The sequence below is a fragment of the Mauremys reevesii genome, linkage group 1, assembly GCF_016161935.1.
Source record: "Mauremys reevesii isolate NIE-2019 linkage group 1, ASM1616193v1, whole genome shotgun sequence".
In the NCBI taxonomy this organism is placed as follows: Eukaryota; Metazoa; Chordata; order Testudines; family Geoemydidae; genus Mauremys; species Mauremys reevesii.
In genome coordinates, this window is record NC_052623.1 from 289,528,110 (window position 1) to 289,548,022 (window position 19,913).

General features: G+C 41.5%; 1 protein-coding gene across 7 annotated transcripts in view; it reads right to left on the minus strand.

Moving 5' to 3' along the window:
* The window catches only part of SYT1 (synaptotagmin 1), a 510,654-nt gene that overhangs the window by 236,601 nt on the left and 254,140 nt on the right, over positions 1-19,913 (minus strand). Inside the window, exon 1 of one of the 7 annotated variants that reach the window (XM_039507948.1) lies at positions 2,938-2,957. The exons of the other annotated variants lie outside the window; for them this stretch is intronic. The gene's annotated coding sequence lies outside the window, so the exon portion shown is untranslated. Of the gene's footprint in view, positions 1-2,937; positions 2,958-19,913 lie in introns of those variants that run through there. 7 annotated transcript variants of the gene reach the window in all.

Consider the following 19,913-nt stretch of genomic DNA (forward strand, 5'->3'; position numbering starts at 1 on the left):
CTCTCATGCAGAACCCTATATGGGATACTTTAAATAGGGAGATTAGACAGAATTGAGAAGGGAGGATTTGGTAATGGTAAAGTCCACCGTGTCACACTTATTTTTTCCTTATTGTTTTCCTTTTATCTTCTCTTCCTTTCTAGTTTGTTTTTTCTTACAATCCTACCTTCCCTTTTTCACTGATCTTTTTACTTTAATTATGCTATCCCTAAGGCCACAAATTTTATTTTAAATTTACAGAGTTTGTAGGAACATAAGTTGCTGCTCCACGGTATCAGACATGATCATCAGTGTTTCCATAGTAGGATCAGAAAGCAACCAAGAACATGGTCCTTTGAGCCACATGAGCAGCACAGAAGACAGGAAAGCAATTAGATTTGGCCAAAATGAGAATATTCCTGGCATGAGGAGAGCTCTAAGTAGGCATGAAGCCAGCATAGCTGTCTGCTGCACCATGCCCCCGCACTTGTTTCCAGCATAGGAACTGGAGCACACTGCACTTCAGCTATATTGAATTGGTGCATGTTTCCTTAGGCACCATAACCAGCTGGCATAAATTAGAGCAGCCCCTATGCTGTTCAAACCTACACCAGAGTTCACTGTAGCATCGATCTGCCCTGACAATCAGGGAACTGTGACTAAAACTATGACTTCAGTGGGGCTTACAACCCACTGCAGAATCCGAGCATTAGCGAAGTGATTTTTGTAAAGAAAAAAATTACTACATAAAATACATAAAAGAGTAAAATAAAATTAACAATAATAATCAAGCTTGCTCACCAGGTGGGTTTTCTCAGGCTGTAATTAGAAAGCCTACAATCTTATGCAAAATGTTCACGTACCTTTTTAATTACTATGGCACATTATTCTAATGTTATAAGTCATTAAGCTACCCTCTCTTACTTAACAGTCAATGCAGGAAGTAAAAATAAATAAATAAATAAATATTACAAACAGATCTGAAGCATTCTTGAATATTTTCTCATTAGCACATTTATCTTCCACTGAGTTTACAGGTTCATCCTCAGCATTAAAATTTAAGAATTCCTACTAAGCTCTAAAGCAAGAGAGGCCAAATTAGTCTTAAAACTCTGATTGATATCTAGGAAAACACTGTGAATGCATTTATAAAATACCTGCTTCAAGTAAAAACTTAGCAGTCAGAAGGCATTAAATAAAAATATATTTTGTTACATGGAAATTTTCACAAAATGAGCTGAAACTCTGTGGAAGGTGGTTTCTGTTATAAATGGATGAGCAGCAAGATGAGAACATAATAAATCCATTAAAATATTTTTTGTTGCACTTTTTACAAATGAAAAACAAGGAACTTGCGCCAGTACTAAAAAATTATAGTCTCTATTCATAAACTCCCAAATCACATGGTGGGCAGCTTTCTCAAGCATTCACTTCAGAGATACAGACCTTTCTTTTAAATTAACACAGAATGATATTTTGTGGCAGCAGCCATTTAACATTCCTTTGCAAAGAAAAATCTTTATAAATTCATGAAAAATAGGCTAATAGAGATTTATGAAGTCGTGAAAAATATACTAGCTTAAGCAAAAACCCCACATGCTCATTCTGACAACGGTATGGTGACATTTTCTCTGCCCATCAAAAACATTATTCACCTCCTCCAGGCAGATAAGTGAGTAGAATTTTGGAAGGTTGGTCTAGTATGAAATCACCTCTGTAAGAAGCTGATTTTATGTGATAATTACAGTTTTAGCTATAGCTCTACAATGCATGAAGCATTAACTAATGACAACTCATAATTGATGTAGTGAAAGTGATGTACACAATTGTAATTGAAAATGATGTATTCTAATGCAACACTCTGATTATCACATAGCCTTCAATGCGGGCTAACATCAAATGGTCTTGTAACATGACAAGGTAATTCTGGTAACAGTAAATGAAATGAATTGATATCATGGCTACATTTTAGAGAGGTGTGTGCCAAACTCCCCAGGAATGACAGGATTTAGATATCTGAAAAGTAGCAATACCTATACTTGCAAAACCTGTTTTAAATGTCCTTTTCCCATTGCTATTCTACTCAGTTCTTTGTTTACAGGTTCAAAGGTTCAGAGAATACAATTCTGTATTATTTAGTAACAATGTTATAATCATATTAATTACTGAATTAATGAAGTAATGCAGTAATTAGTACATTAATACTCTTTACTTTGTACTGGAATCAATTAAGTATATTGAAAATAATTTAGGCATATCTAGCAAGGTGCTGAGTGTCCCAAGACCCTCTTTCAGCAAAGTATTAACTTCAGTTGGACTTAAGCACATGCTTAAGTGCTTTGTTGAATGAGGATCAGAGTTTCTACTGATGATAATGAAAGCTAACAGTACTCAGCATTTTCCAGAACTGGGACCAAAGGGGATCAAGTTCAACAAAATATGAACCAGTGAATAGTGTATGGCCAAGCAGAAATCACGTTTAAAGATATTGCTATGAGAAAAGGGGTGCTCTGCTCTCCGCTCTCTGAATTTTATTGCATTTGCTACAAGGCTGTTCTGTATTCTGAAATGAGGAACAGGAGAAGATTTGAAAAATATTCTGATACAGTATCAGGATTTGTTCTTTCAATTAAAGATACAGGATGTATTAAACTGATACACTATTGACATTGGGGAGAGTATGTCTCTTGAAAGCCACATCAATAGTTACCTATTTACAAAAAAATAAAAGGCTTGAAATATATTAAGCAGCAACAATAACAGCCTTCCACCCATGTTTGGGCTTGCATATTGTGGGCACCCCTGGAAACACAGTTTCAATATCTCCAATAACTGCATTTAGGATAGCAGATTTTGCAGCATGACAGTAACTGCAGAATAGCAAATGTTAAATTTGTAAATGATGCCCACTGTAAGAAAAAGCCTGGCAGCACAGGTTCTGTATAGAGTACAAATTACCAAAGGCTAGATTTTGTATTCCTTATTCAGAGTAACAGGGTCTTCTACTCTCGACAAGGCAAAAGAGAACATAGCAGGAGAGAACGGGCCACAGACATGAAGGGAGAGGACTGCATGTCCACAGCATTCTCCTCCGTAGCTCCCCAAAAGTGAAGAAGTCTCTTGAGGAGTTCTGTGGATGGGCCTGGGAAAAAAACAAGGGTTCAGAGGAAGGCTGGTCTAATGGATAAGGCACAGTGGTAGAAAGGATAGACTAAGACAAAGCACAAGTCTGAGACTCAAGAAATCTGGATTAAATACCCTGCTCAGCCACACACTTTCTGTGCAAGTCATTGTATCCTGTGCCTCGGCTCCCCGGATGGGGATAGCACTGCTTACCTCGCGGGGGTGTTGTGAAGATAAAAATCAATTAATTATTGTGAGATAATACTGTAATGAGATCCACATCAGCATCTAGATAGAAAGCTAATAGCAGCACTGATACTAAAGGACTCATCCTGTCAAAAGAGTGAGAGCGTGTTCAATTGGGAGGACCCATGGTGAAAAAACTCTGGATCCAACAAGCTCTCCCCTGCTGTCCTCAAGTTTTACTAGTGGTGCACCCAGTGCTTCCATCTCTAGAAAATTATAAACCTATCCCAAGAGGAGGTGTCATCTAACTCCTTTGAGCCCAAGCTTTATCCACTTGTTTGCTTATCCAAGAAAGTCAAAGGGAGTTTTGCATAAAGAAATACTATTGGAGAGTTTAACTCTAACATAACTAATTTTCATCGATTCCCTAAAGTGACTCGGTGTGTCACCGGACTCCACTGCAGGTTAAAAATAGTTTACCACACCACACCTTTTATAACTGGTAATCAATAGGCAGAAGGGCTTCCAAAAGGCAAGGAAAAGATTATTTTACAGCAAGCTGTGGTAGTTTAAAGTAATAAGATAAGCCACCTGGAGATGCTTCAGGACAAAACAAACACATGGTGAGTCAATTGAAAATGATTCCTCCTAGACTGTTGAGAGAGTCAGGATTACAAGGACACCTTAAATGGGAATCCCCACCATGTAAGCTCTGTGCTGCTTGGGAGAGAGTGGAGACAGCATATATAAGTTAACCTGAACTCTGGAGGTATAGCTCAGCAGAGGGGGAGGGATATCTCAGTGGTTTGAGCATTGGCCTGCTAAACCCAGGGTTGAGAGTTCAGTCCTTGAGGAGGCCACTTAGGGATCTGGGGCAAAACATTGGTCCTGCTAGTGAAGGCAGGGGGCTGGACTTGATGACCTTTCAAGGTTCCTTCCAGTTCTAGGAGATATACTAATCTCCAATTATTACCTTCTTGCTCCTAAGCCTGCCTTACCTCTCTCCTTTGCAGATCCCAACTCCATGGACAACTTTCTGTAGGATTTTAGGAAGGAGAGATAGTGCCCTGAAGGTAACTGGTTCTCACCCATCTATGCAGAAATGCAAGATATATGGCTGGGGAGATGACTACTTGAGAACATGCTCTGGCCCAAGGTCCTGTGATGTGTCAAAAGTATAACACTCTTGTATTATTTTATAAAGTAAGATCGATACAACATGCAAAGGAGTTTCCCAACAAATAGTTAAAACAATCAAACAATTCTCACTCAGAAGCAAGCTGGCGGGATCCCTGGAGATTATCATATAGACAAGCTCTCAGAGTGCTTTCTACAAGGTTCTGAAATCCCTCAGCTCCCATTAACACCAGTGGGTGTTGCGGATGCTCAGCAACTTGCTGGATGGGAGCCATATTTGGCAAGCATGAGCTATTGTCTCTCACACAGAGGGCCCATTTGAAATAATATGAGGATTATTTACAGCAGTTAATTTCAAGCAGCTTTCCTTCATAGCCCACAGTAATCAAGATAGACAGGCCACACATAGAAACCATACCATAACGTAAATAAAAATTACTGAATCATTTCCTGATCTTGTGTCCAAGTCCACTCTTTTTTTTTACCAATCTCCCAGAACTGGAAGGGACCTTGAAAGGTCATTGAGCCCAGCCCCCTGCCTTCACTAGCAGGACCAATTTTTGCCCCAAATCCCTAAATGGCCTCCTCAAGGATTGAACTCACAACCCTAGGTTTAGTAGGCCAATGCTCAAACCACTGAGCTATCCCTTTCTTAAGAGAAATTAACTCACATCTTGAATCCCTAGAAATCACAACAATACTAACACCATTTATTATTGATGTGACAATTTATTTTAGCAACACATTACATTAATAACTTTGCAATGTGGAATAACCAATGACAATGGAAATGTGCAGATTTAGGGATTTCTTACGTTGATTGTTTTAGGGTCTTCCAAAATCTAAGCTTTTCTTTTACAGTGAGGAGGCTGCTAGCCCTTCTGGTTGTGAAGATAACCTTTGCAAAGTAAAACAATGGTCTGTCATCTTGCCTAGCCTGCAACCTAACAGGTTGACATAATAGCACCAAGGAAAAAAAGTATGAACTTCCTCATTCATCTGATTGTGGTATTAATGTTGAAGCTTCAATTGTTAAGTTTTTAATCTCAAAATGTAAATGTCAATGATGTCAACCACTTCACTGTTAATGATGGAACAAATACATCTAGTGAATGCACTTTTCTAAGGGCACATGAAAGATACCTGGCACTAAGTGACATTCCATTTATTTGAAGGGATGTTCTACAAAAAAACTGATGCCTGCACTGTCACACAGGCACTTTCAAAGCAGCCACAGCTAGGACAGTTAAACAACAAAGTGGGACAGCTGGGTTGACTTTTCATTTAACTCAGAGACAATGTGAAAAAAATATCACCCAAAAATCCCCTTTAAAAGTGATGACATCTTGCCATTTTTAACCTTTTATCTAAGTTTAACAGATGCAGTATGCTACTAACATGGAAAAATGCGCAAACTAGATGAACTCTCTGACAACTGAAATTTGCTCTTTTTTATACAGAAAAAGGAGAGGTCCTCTACAAAATCTTGAAAGAAATCTCCATAAAATTATGTCCTTTTTCAAACATATCATTTGAAGCTAGTTTAATCAAAAGAGATCATCTCTCACTAATGAAACAATCATGCAAAAGAGCAACTTCAAAGTTGTCATTCTACCAAAGTTTCTTAAAACACTTCAAAGTGCAGTTAGATTTAACCAGTAAATTTTACACACACATTATCAAATTTGAAAATATGTATGCAGTGTTATTGTCGCCGTCTTGGTCCCAGGATATTAGAGAGGCCAGGTGGGTGAGGTAATATCTTTTATTGGACCAAATTCTGTAGCCGAGAGAAACAAACTTTTGAGCTACACAGAGCTCCAAAGAAGCTCAAAAACTTGTCTCTCTCACCAATAGAAGTTGGTGCATTTAAAAAAATATAACCTCACCCACCTTGAAAATATGTCTCTTTTCCCCCTACTTTTATGAAGCTGAAATTGTTGATAGAATGGAAAGAGGAGGGTTATTCAAGGAGAGACAAGAACAGGAGTGGGGCAGAGCCATGTAGTGTCATAATGGCTTTCACAAGACTCTTGAACTTGATGTGGAGGAGAAGAGAGATTCAAAGACAAGATGTGGTCAGAGGAACAGAACATAAGATCTTTGCTGTTGGTTTTGTATGGACTGTTGGGAGGGGGGCACAGCAATGCATCTGTTGTGCATATCAGCGAAGAGGAAGCTACACTGACAAAGATGGAAGAGATAATGAGAACCAGGATGAGAGATTTAGGTCTTCAGAGAGACAGAGAGTTGAACGTTAGAAATGTTGGTTAGAATTGTTTGAATAACATTTTTTTTTGTTCCTATTGAATAAGAAAAATGAACCATTTAATTACTAATCATTACCCACACGTAGATTTGGTGTAACTGGCCATCATGGTTTGTTTTAGATTTTGAGAAATGAACATGCAGTACGAAATTCATGAAGATTCAGACTCCCACGCCTGCACTCAGCATATATTATTTAATTTGCTGAAACTGTTTTCATCCTGGACCACAAGTATAGACTGTCAAGTCAGGTACTTGCTCACCTGAACTAAGTAGCATTCATTCTTTGATATGTTTATTTTGTGCTTAGATTTATTTTTAAAACACCATCTTCATATTACTTATGTTACTGAGATACATTAGGGATAGCTACTAGAAGCACTAAGCAAGCACATAAATAGAAAATGGCTAACTGGGAGGCACAAGAAACTGGTGAATAGACAATATTATTCATGTTGATAACAGATAATGCAACCCATATGATAATTTTATTTATGTGTTAAAACATCTATATAGTCCATGAAATCTCTACACATATTCCCTTAACACCCACAATAGGTGAAATCTTGACCCCACTGAAGTAAATCACAAAATTCCCATTGATTTCAATGGGACCACGATCTCACTCATTGAATTTAAATGTTGAGCTGTTTCAAAATAATGTTATAAAAATTAAATAAGTCCCTTTTATGTTTTATATTCTATATGATATTTCTTGGATTATACCAACTGAAATAAACCACTGAGTTTGTTCTAAGAGAGGTAATCATGATCTCTTTCTCGCCCTCCCCCTCCAACAAATTTTTACATATGATTCATGTAGAGACTGCTTGTTGCTAGAAGAGTTGCTGTAGATAAGGGAAGCAATAATTAGTGCAAGAATCTTCACTTGGGGTGTATATTGAAATGAGATTTCAAACCTTATTAATTTTTGGAATAGAGAATAATGGAGGAAAATATAAAGCAATAAAAATACTATGGAAAGAAAATATAAGAGTTAGACAAGGGTGAAAGTAACTTAAAGGATTTACCAGTACTCTGGAGTCCTTAGGAGGGGGTGGGGCCTCAACCAGAAGAGGCATGGCCTCTACCAGAAGAGGCAGGGCCTTTAAATCGCTGGGCGCCTTAAATCAGGATTTAAAGGGACCAAGGCTGGAGCTGTGGTAGCAGCAGCTGGGAGCCCCAGGTCCTTTAAATCACCCCAAGAGCTCCCAGCTGCAGAGGCCACTACCGCAGCGGAGCCCCAGGCACTTTAAATCTCCATTGGAGGGGGTTCCCGGCTGCCGCCACTACCCCAGGGCCCCGGGCTCTGGTGGAGCTTTAAAGGGCCTGGGGCTCCACTGCAGTAGTGTCAGCTGGAAGCCCCTGGCCCTTTAAATCACTGCCAGAGCCCCGCTGCCACTACCCCAGGGCTCCAGCAGTGGGGCTCGGGTGGCAATTTAAAGGGCCCCGTAGGGTAGCGGCAGTGGGAGCACCGGGCTCTTTATATTGCCACCTGAGCCCCGCTGCCAGAACCCCGGGGTAGCAGCAGCAGCCAGGGGCTCCAGTGGTGATTTAAAGGGCCCAGGGCTCTGGCTGCCACTACTGCCCTGGGCCCTTTAAATCATCCCCAGAGCCCTGCTGCCGGAGCTCTGGGGAGGCGGCGGCGGGGCTCCAGCAGCTATTTTAAGGGCCGAGGTGGTAGCGGCTGCCAGAGCCCCAGGCCCTCTAAATCGCCACCAGAGCCCCGCCGCTACCCCAGGGCTCTGGGGATGATTTAAAGGGCCCAGGGCGGTAGCTGTGGCTTGAGTCCTGGGCCCTTTAAATACCGCTACCCCAGGGCTCTGGCAGCAGAGCTCTAGCGGCAATTTAAAGGGCCTGGGGCTCCAGCCACTGCTGGGAGCCCCAGGTCTTTTAAATTGCCGCCAGGGGAAGCCGATCCACCCCAGTACGCTGTACCGGGGTGTACTGGCTTTGTACACTGTACCGGGGTGTACTGTACTTTCACCTCTGGAATTGGATGATTAAGCTTTTACATTTTCTTTGTAACTTCTACTCTTACTTGCAGTGTAACTATTCAAATTGCAATCAACTAAAATATTTAATTAGCTTTTGCACACACAAAAGATTCATTAGTAGATTCTTTTATGTTTCCTATGTCAATTCTCTTTATAAAGTTCTGAGAAATGCTATAATTTTCCCTACATCACAGAGTGTGAGTATATTTCTTAAGTAATCACTCACAAGTTGTATACATATAAATACAGATTAACTCAGGTGCAGTGAATGTCTGAGTGCTTTGAACTAGACTAGAAATGAAAGATACTATAATTGCTACCTGTATATTGCACCATAAAAATTATGCACTACTATTGTTTAAATAGCTGGTATATTTGCACCTCTTTCATTCTTTTCTCCCTGGGGTGAAGAGGTCTCTGGACTACTCCCCCAAAATGGAAAAAATAGTAGTCACAGTGATTAATCTGTAATGGAAGAGATGCCAGGGCTTAGCCCCAGCAAGCTCTGGCACAAATTAAGCACTGGCTGGTTAGCCAGCTGGTCAGTGGCTGATGGCCGGGAGCCCAGAGGAGCTGGGGCTAAGAACTGCCATGCCTAGAGGCGCTGAGGCTGAGCCCCAGCAAGGCCCAGCACAAATTAAGCACTGAGTAGCCAGCAATATAAAAATAAAGTATTAAGAATGCCGTTGTCTCTGGCCCCATTATAAGTCATAAGCAGTGTTCCCTCTCATTTTTTTCCATCCACGTGTGGAATGAATTTTGCTATGTGCCTAATTTTAAGCCACACATTTTTTAAAATGTTTGCCTTAATTTCTCTGTTCCACAGTTTCCCCATCTGTCAAATGGAGATAATAATGCTCTCCTACATTTACAAAGCACTTTGAGATCCTGGATGAAAGGTGCTATGCAAGTATTATCATGATACCATTGTTAGGAATAGGACTGCTTGCTGTACTTACTTTCAAATCAGTACACACACACGGGGGTTAAAAGTTCATCTGAACATCACTGGGTTCACATTCTGTTTAGGGGATGGAAATGAAGGGACAGAGAAAAATCCAGTGTGTGTATGTGTCGGGGAGGGGGGGGGGGGAAGAAGAGAAGAGTAGAAAATGGAACAAAGCTTGAAGAGGGACACATAAATATAAAGAGTCTGTAAAACAAGTAGCTGAGAAGGCGAGAGAAAACTTCAATTAAAAATGTTGTTCATTTACTTTATTAGGGCACTGGATTGTCAGCCTATCTTTTGAGGGATTTTCTTCTCCCTAATACTGTACCCAACACAGTACATTGACTTTGTATTAATTGTTTTTTTTAAAACCAAACCTCTCTTGGCAAAAATCCACAGCTATACATTAAAGGAAGAAATGATTCACAAACCAACCAGATTTGTGATCACTGTGAGCTCCCAAAATAATTTGAAAGGTAAATTAAAAATCTGACAAACTCCACAAAGTTCCTTTCCTCTAATTGTGATGTCAACCTTTAATAGCGAGTACTGTGCATGCATACAGAAATATAAAACCACTCCATTATACTCACAGCTTTGCAGTAAGCAGCAGGATTAGTCATAGTTAATTACAAGATTAAAGTGGTGCCACCTACACCATTTGGATCCAGTTCCTCAGCTAGTGTAAATACAGAAAGTCAAGATTTTCAAAAGCAGGTAGTTCTTTCGGGTGATTCAATTTTGGGGTGCTCAACTCAAGACATCTCCAGAGGTCTGATTTTTAGCAAGTGCTGAGCACCCCTTGAAAGGACCAGAAGATGAGAACCCAAAAAGTGAAGTGCCCCAAATCACTAGTCGTTTTTTAAAAAAATCTTGGTTTAGCCCCCTATAATTTCTGAAAGTATCACCACCACCACTGACTTTAACAAGAAAGAAGCAGCAAGTTCAACTTTGTTAGAAAAGGGAGTCCCATGTGTGTTGGTGTCACGTCATGCCATTTTTCCACTGCTTAGATGTATTCTCATCTCCTTTTTCAGAAACACCATACCATTCATATTACAAACGTGTCTAACCTTTTCACTGAACCAACTCCATGTTAGATATGGCACTACACTGTTTCCAAGTCACTGGGTACATCTACGCTGCAATTAAACATCCGTGGCTAGTCTGTGTTAGCTGACTCAGGCTAAGGGGCTCTTTAAATTGTGATGTAGGTGTTCAGGCTTGGGCTGGAGCCTGAGCTCTGGGACCCCGCGAGGTGGGAGAGTCCCAGAGCCCAAGCTCCAGCCTGAGCCCGAACGTCTACATCACAATTAAACAGACCCATAGCACGAGCCTCATGAGCCCAAGTTAGCTGACAAGGGCCAGCCATGGGTGTTTAATTGCAGTGTAGACATACCCAGTGATGAATTGGGAGAAAATGATCTTGAATACTTATGGATCAAGGTCTTATCGGATAAAGCATAAGATGGGGTATTAGTTGGTGTCTGGTGTAGACCACCAAATCACACTAAGGAACAAGATAACCAGCTCCACATACCTGTCTAGATTGTGTAGGGGAAAAAAAGCTGTGAGATCATGGGGGACTTCAATTTGAGTGATGTATGCTGGACTCTGGGAGGTCTCATGCTGTCAGTACTAAAACATCATTGAAATTTCTAAATATTATAGATGACAATTTCCTAACTCAAGTGTTGCATCCAACAAAGGAGAATTTTATATTAGACCTCATCTTGATAGATAAAGGAACTGACCACAACTAATGGTAATTTAGGTACAACTGTTCATAACTTGATCACATATACAATATGCAAACAGAATGAAGTCCAGACCAGTGATATATAAGTGGTGCTTTAAAAGGGCTAATTTCACAAAGCTGAAGACACATTATGAACCAAATCAATTGAGATGAAGAATTTAAATCAGAAAAATGTGAATGATCATTGGGAATCATTTGAGAACACGTTACTAGACGCCCCAAAAGACATAATCCTACAATTGAGGAAGAAAGTCGTATTGGCTAAAAATCAAGCTGATTTAGAGGGGATGTGAAGACAGTTATAAAAATAACATATAACAAATGAAAGAAAGGGGAAGTTGATAGTAATATGTATAAATCAGAACTCTAGAAAACTGATAAGGGAAGCCAAGGAACACAAGGCGAAATCTATGGCCAGCAGTGTTAAGGACAACAAAGAGTTTTTAAAGTATATTAGGAACAAAAAGAATCCTGACAATGATATTGGTCCATTACTAGATGGAAATAATAGAATTATCAATAATAATGCAGAAAAAGCAGTAGAGTTTAATAAATATTTCTGTTCTGAATCTGGGAAAGAAAGATGATGTAATCATATTACATGATAACTCTTCCCATTGCACTAATATCTCAGGAGAATGTAAAACAGCAGCTAACAAATTTAGACAATTTTAAACCAGACGGCCTGATTAACTTGTATCCAAGAGTTGTAAGAGAACTGGCTGAGGAACTCGATCATTAATCTTGATTTTCAACATGGAGCACTGGGGAAGATCCAGAAGACTGCAAGAAAGCTAATGTCATTTCAATATTTAAAAAGCATTAATGGTATGACCTGGGTAATTATAGGCCTGTCAGTCTGACACTGATTCCAGAAATGGTAATGGACAGGCAGATATGGGACTTGATTAATAGAGAATTAAAGGAGGGTAATGTAATTAGCAAAAAAACAACATGGATATATGGAAAATAGATCCTGTCAAGCGAACTTGATTAGGTTACAAAATTGGTTAATAAAGGTAATAGTGTTGAGATAAAGTACTTAGACTTCTGTAAGGCATTTGACTTGCCATAGCATGACATTTATATTAAAAAACTAGAAAGATATAAAATTAACATGACACACATTAAATGGATTAAAATCTGGATAACTGTAAAGAAATAATTGAATGGGTGTGTTTCTCATGGAGTCCCAAAGGGATTGGTTCTTGTCCCTCTGCTATTCAATATTTTTTATCAATGACCTGAAAGAAAACATAAAATCATCACTGATAAAGTTTGCAGATGACACAAAAATTGGGGGAGTCGTAAATAACTAAGAGGACAAGTCACTGATTCAGATCTATCTGGATTATTTGGTAAACTGGGCGCAAGTAAACGGTATGTATTTTAATATGGCTAAATGTAAATGTGTTCATCTAGGAACAAAGAATGTAGGCCGCAATTGCATGAGGGGTACTCTATCCTGGGAAGCAGTGACTCTGAGAAGATTTGGGGTCATGGTGGATAATCAGCTGAACATTAGCTACCAGTGAGATGCCATGGCCAAAAGGGCTAATGCAGTGTTTCCCAAAGTGTGGTACGCGTACCCCTGGTGGTACGTGAAAGGATTTCAAGGGGCACGCAGCCCTTCACCCCGGCTGGCAAGGGGCCGGCAGTGGCCTGAGCGGGGCCGGCGGATGGAACCCCGGACCTGCGGCGGGCTGAGTGGCTCAGCCGCAGGTCCGGGGTTCCATCCGCCGGCCCCGCTCAGGCCACTGCCGGCCCCTTGCCAGCCGGGGTGAAGGGCTGCGTGCCCCTTGAAATCCTTTCACGTACCACCAGGGTACGCTGTTGGTCTGGGGTTCCGTCTGCCAGCTCCTGCCAGCCGGGTCCCAGCTGCTGGCCCCGCTCAGCCTGCTGTCGGTTGGGGGTCCCGTTCACCGAGGCTGGCAGTGGGCTGAGTGTGGCTGGTGGCCGGGACCCCAGACCCACGGCGGGCTGAGCGGCTCAGCCCACTGCCGGCCCAGGGTTCCGTCCGCCAGTCCCACTCAGCCCGCTGCTGGCTGGGGGTCCCGTTCACCCAGGCCAGCAGTGGGCTGAGCTGGGGCAGTGGCCGGGACCCTGGGTGGCAAGGGGCTGGCAGTGGCCTGAGCGGGGCCTCCCCCACAATTTATCTTCATTGAAGAAGGGGTATGCCAGTAAGACAAATATCTCAAAAGGGGTACGCAAGTGTTGTAAGTTTGGGAAACACTGGGCTAATGCAATCTTTGGATGCATAAACATGGGAACGTTGAGTAGGAATACAGAGGTTATTTTATCTCTGCATTTAGTATTGGTGTGACTACTGCTGGAATACTGTGTCCAGTTCTGGTGTTTACATTTCAAGAAGCATATTGATAAATTGGAGAGGGTTGACAGAAGAGCCACAAGAATTATTAATGGATTACAAAACATGCCTGTGATGGGGCACTCACCTCCTGGGTGCTCCTAGCAGTTGAGTGTGGTGTGCACTCTTTTTTCCCTATTCCTGGTGTCCCCTGTAGATTGGTGACCTCACCAGGCAGGTCTTCAGTGGCTCAGCTCTTCAGCCAAGTCTCACAGTCAAAATAGATGAACCTCTTCTGGGGTAGCAAAAGTCCAAAAACAAAACAAAAAAAAACCACCCCAACAACTCCTATCTGCTCTTACCAGAGTCTTCAGCCCCATCTCTTGGCCCTTTAAATCCCTTCACTTGAGCTTCTAAGCAAGCCTTATCCTATTCTTGGGATTTAGACCACTTTGCTACTGGCCAGTGAGGGAACCCGGGCCTGCCCACCACTCCACGTTCCAACCCAGGACCCAATAAACAGCATACATGTACTGCTACCTCCAGTTTGCTGCTGCTATTTCCTGGGCCTTTTCCCACATAAGACCTTTCTCTTCACCCTTACCTCAGGGCTCAAGTTCTCAGATCCTCTTCCTCCTTGCTGAATGCAAATGACACCAGAACACATCTTCTGATTCTCTCTTGAGCTTCTGTGACCAGCAAGGGGCACCCTTCCTTCCTTGCTCCGCTGGTACCAACCAGGAAGTGACCTGTTCAGGCCCTGCAGCTCCTTTTATCGGAGCCAGCTAGGTTCTGATTGGCTGCTTCTATGCAGGCTCTCTAGGCAGGCATGAAGGACCCACCTTTGCTGCTCCTCTCCTGGGGCGGGTGTGGTAGGACAACAGATCCTCCAGCCGGGGGTCTCAAAAGGCCAGGTACACCCCCTGTGACACTTTGCATCCCAAAGCACCCCATACTTATGATGGTGATGTAATTATAATATGTTTTGTACAAAGTATGCCTTGTGAGGTATCATTCTAAAAGTCTTGATCTGCTAAACGTTAATATCTTGTTGGATTGTGTGTGCTATCATTACATGTGAAAGTATGAAGTCTTACTATGTGTGAGTTACTAAAGTATGACGTGAGGCTGGAAACACCCCAAACCAGCCTTTCAGGTACAACAATGGAGTAGCCAGACAGTGTTAATTGCTCTCATCAACACCCATCAAGGGAAGGTGGCAAAGAGTTCTGTGGCACCTTATAGACTTACAAATGTATTGGAGCATGAGCTTTCGTGGGTGAATACATTTGTTAGTCTATAAGGTGCCACAGAACTCTTTGCCGCTTTTACAGATCCAGACTAACATGGCTACCCCTCTGATATTTGACATCAAGGGAAGAATCCACTAACACAGGAACTCTGTATAAGGAGGGAGTATGGACATAATGAAGACTGTTTGACCAATGGGGGCGGACCCCCGACATCACATGCATAGACTTTCCAGCAAGCTGGAAGAAACTATAAAAGATGGGGAGTGACATCATGACTTGTCTTTACTCCCCCACAACTCAATGCCTGAAAGAACCTCTGGAAAACAAAGAACTTTGAATGGGAGAGGAAACCTGTGCCTCAGGAATCTGTAAATCTGCTTGTATCATCAGTCATGGTGAGATGTTGCTGAATCAAATCCTAGGTAACCGGCTTTGGTCTGTTTGTTATCACTTACAATCACTTCAAATCTATCTTTCCATAGTTAATAAACCTGTATTAGGTTTTATCTTACCCAGTGTGTTTTTGAGTGAAGTGTTAGGGAATCTTAGCTCTGCTAACAAAGGCTAGTGTATATCTGCCCCACATCGAGGGGGGACCAGACTAATTAATGAGCTTGCACTGCACAGATCCCTATGCAGTGCAAGATGGCATATTTCTGGGTTTATACTCCAGTAGGGTGCAAGGCTGGGAAATTGGCTGGTGCCTCCATTGGTGGTCCACGAGTGGCTTAAGTATCGGGTTACCAGAGAGCAACTGTGAAAAAAAGGGACGGGAGTAGGGGGTAATAGGCGCCTATAAAAGAAAAAGTCACCCTACTTAGGTAAAGCACTCAGTTGGGGGTGTGGCATCACTTGCTGTCTTGTTGAATGATAGGGCCTGGAGGGGCTGGCTGTGTGTCATCAGCAAAAGCAGAGTGAGAGGCCAACAGTTTAATAGTTACGGGGCACAGTGGTTCCAACATCTTCCAAGCTTCATCCCGGGGGTACATCCCATCACAACCCCATCACAATACTCTATAACGATAGACTCAAAGAGCTCAATCTATTTAGCTTAACTAAGAGAAGGCCAACGGGTAACTTGATTACAGTCTATAAGTATGCACACAGGGAACAAATATTTAATAATGGGCTCTTCAATCTACCAGAGCAAGGTATAATACTACCTAAAGGCTGGAAATTGAAGCAAATAAATTCAGACTGGAAAAATGGTGTAAATTTTTAAGGGTGATGGTAATTAACTACTGGAACAACTTACCATGGATGCAGCAGATTTTCCATCACTGACAATTTTTAAATCAAGATTGGATGTTTTTTCTAAAAGATATAGTACAGGAATTATTTTGGGGAAGTTCTATGGCCTATATTATACTGGAGATCATACTAGATGATCACAACCATCCCATCTGGCCTTGGAATCTATTAATCTATAACAGGGTAAAGCAAATTGGGAATATATCTCTAATATTTCTTTCCCTTGCCTTATGTCAGACACATTTTGATGCTGTGCATAGGATAGCAGAAACAGTCACCAAATCACTAACACATCAAGAGTCATAAATATGGCTTTATAAGAATTCATTTCAGTTTCCCCTCTGTGACCTATCAACTCTACCTTTTCCATTTTTTCCAATTTAAACAACAGCAACCATCTGTTTAGTGGATGTTGCTGACTGGAGTTCTGCACTTTCATGCTTCAAAAGCCAGAGCATTTCTGCTGCTGACAGCTAACTGATCACATCCATGCTTGGATGCGAGTTTGCTCCTGAAGCATGATTGGGTGGAACTACAGTCAAACTTCATAAGATGCAACTAGTTCCATAATAGTATCTCTGGAACCAGTTGCTTTCAATTAAAGTTGAAAACTACCAGCTGAGGGACATGTGGACCAGCTGTTGGCAAAAGTTTACCATAAAGGAATGTTGAATATGTTGTTACAAAATGGAGAAGGGGAAGGGATAGAAGTGGTCATACCATACTGTGTTTGAAATCTATATTCAAGCAGTGTCAAATATAAGCATAACAAATAAATGGCAATAACATGGCAATTACAAGCCAGTAAGCCTAACTTCAGCACCATGCATATAAGTTGAAACTATAGGAAAAATGGAATTATCAGAGACGCATAGATGAATACGATATGTTGGGGAGAGACAACATGTCTCACCGATCTAATATAATTCTTTGAGGGGGTCAACAAGTATGTGGACAATGATGATCCAGTTAATATGGTGTACTTGGACTTTCAGAAAGCCTTTGACAAGGTCTCGCACCAAAGAGTCTTAAGCAAAGTAAGCAGTCATGGGATAATAGGGATGGTCCTCTCATGGTAACTGGTGAAAAGATGGGAAACAAAGGGTAGTAATAAATGGTTTTTTAATCACAATGAAGAGCGGTAAATAGCAGGGTCTGCCAAAGATTTGTACTGTGACCTGTGCTGTTTAACATATTCATAAATGACCTGGGGAAAGGGGGTAAACAGTGAGGTGGAGAAATTTGCAAATTATACAATTTATCAAGATATTTAAGTCCAAAGCTGACTGTGAAGAATCAGAAAGGGATCTCACAAAAACGGATGACTGGGACACAAAATGGCAAATGAAATTTAATGTTGATAAATGCAAATGGACATTGGAAAATATAATCCTAGATATATAAAGTAAGTGATGGGGTATAAATTAGCTGTTACCACTCAAGAAAGAAATTTTGGGGTCAATGTGGATAGTTCTCCAAAAACATCTGCTCAGTGTGTAGAGGTAGTCAAAAAGTTAACCGAATGTTAAGAACCATGAGGAAAGGGACAGATAAAAACACCTAGTAAAGGCCATTACACAAATCCATGGTACATCCATGCCTGGATTATGGCATACAGTTCTGGTCCCTCATATCAAAAATATATATTAGAATTGAAAAAACACAGAGAAGGGCAACCAAAATGCTTAGGGGCATGGAAGCACTTCCATAAGAGGAGAGATGAAAAAAGACTGGAATTGTTCTCTTAGAACAAGAGACAACTAAAGGGGGATATGACAGAGATCTATAAAATTATGAATGGTGTGGAGAAAGTGAATAAGGAAGTGTTATTTACCTTTCACATAACACAAGAACCAGGAGTCACCCAATCAATTAATAGTCAGCATGTTTAAAACAAACATAAGAGAGTACTTCACAGAACACAGTCAACCCATGGAACGCATTGCCAACAGATGTTGTGAAGGACAAAAGTATAACTGGGTTAAAAAAAAGAATTAGATAAGTTCATGGAGGATAGGTCCACTAATGTCTACTAGCCAACATGGTTAGGGACACAACCCCATTCTCTGGGTGTCCCTAACCCTCTGACTGCTAGAAGCTGGAACTGGATGACAGAGGATGGATCACTCAATAAATTCATTTCAATGGAAACATCTGGCACTGGCTACTGAAACAAGAAAGGATACTGGGCTACATAGACCATTGGTCTGACTGTGTATGGGCATTCTTATGTTTTTATTATATCAATATTTTTATTTAATGCCAGACACTCTGGTTCATCCATGTTAGAATTTAGAGTTCTAGCATTTGTATATAAGCACTTGTACATTTTGTCAATATTCAGTTGTTTGCTTTCATGTGCTATATTTAAATGGGACTCTTTTACATATGACTGTTCCTCACTAGCTCCTACCAGGACTTTACAACTTCTTTCCTGTCCTCTTTACAAGGATATAGAGCTCCTCCTTTAATCAATGTGTAACCCACGCACCTCCTGGGTGTGGAGCTCTGTCCCACAGAATGGCACTGACCCCACTTAGCGGTTAATGAATCTGCTCTACAGCCTTAGCCAACAGCCATATGGCTTTTAGCTCATGCAGTAGAGGGTCATGCATTTAACTCCAGAGGTCCCAGGTTTGATCCCACCCGCCGATGACCAGGGGCTGTCAGTGTTACAAATGCATCCTTAGGGGATGTCTCCACTCAAACCATGTGCTCTCTGCACCTGTCAGTTTTACCCCTGCCTTTATTTTAAAAAACATTATATGCCAGAAATCTGGTTTTTTCATGTAGGTGGAGCCAATCCTTCCTGTATAGGCTCCTGCTTTCCAAAAAGGTTCCTCAGTTTCTAATAATCCTAAATCCCTCCTCCTTACGTCTCTTCCATGCATAGCGACCTTGCAGTTCTGCTTGTCTTCCTGGCCCTGTGGAACTGGAAGCATTTCATAGAATGCTACCATGAAGGTTCTGGACTTTAATCTCTTATCTAGAGGCCCAAATTTGGCCTTCAGAACCTCTCTCCTACATTTCCGTATGTCACTGGTACCTACCTTGCTGCCACAACCACTAGCTCCTCCCCAGCACTGCACATATGTCTATCTAGATGTCTCAAGAGGTCTGCCACCTTCACATCTTGCTGGCAATTACCCATGCACTTCTCCCAGTCATCACAAACACAACTATTTATATTTCTAATAATCAAATCCCCCATTAATATTATCAGGTTCTTCCTAGTAACTGGGGTTCCCTCGCCTAGAGGGATAGCCTCAGTGCAAGAGGATACCATGACATCATCTGAAAGGAGGGTCCAAACTATGGGATTCTTTACCTCCACTCCAGCCTGATGGCCTCCTACCCTGAGAGACTTTAATCTTCCTTAACAGTACACCACCTATAAGATTGGAGGTGGGAAAGCTCTATTGTGTGTCTGAAAGTTTCCTTTATGTATTGTTCTGTCTCCCTTTGCTCCTCCACTTCAGCCATTCTGGTCTCAAGACTCTGTATGGTGTCTCTGAGGGCCAAGAGCTGCTTGCATTGTATGCACACCTCCTGCCCACGAGACAGGTAATCATGTATTCTGCATTCAGAGCAATAACCTGGATAGCCTCCAATCTTCTGCAGGACTTTTCTCTGCATCATTTTCACTCTTGCAAGGGGTATTTTTGGGCACGGGAGATGGAGGGTTATTGGCCTACGTTTAGAG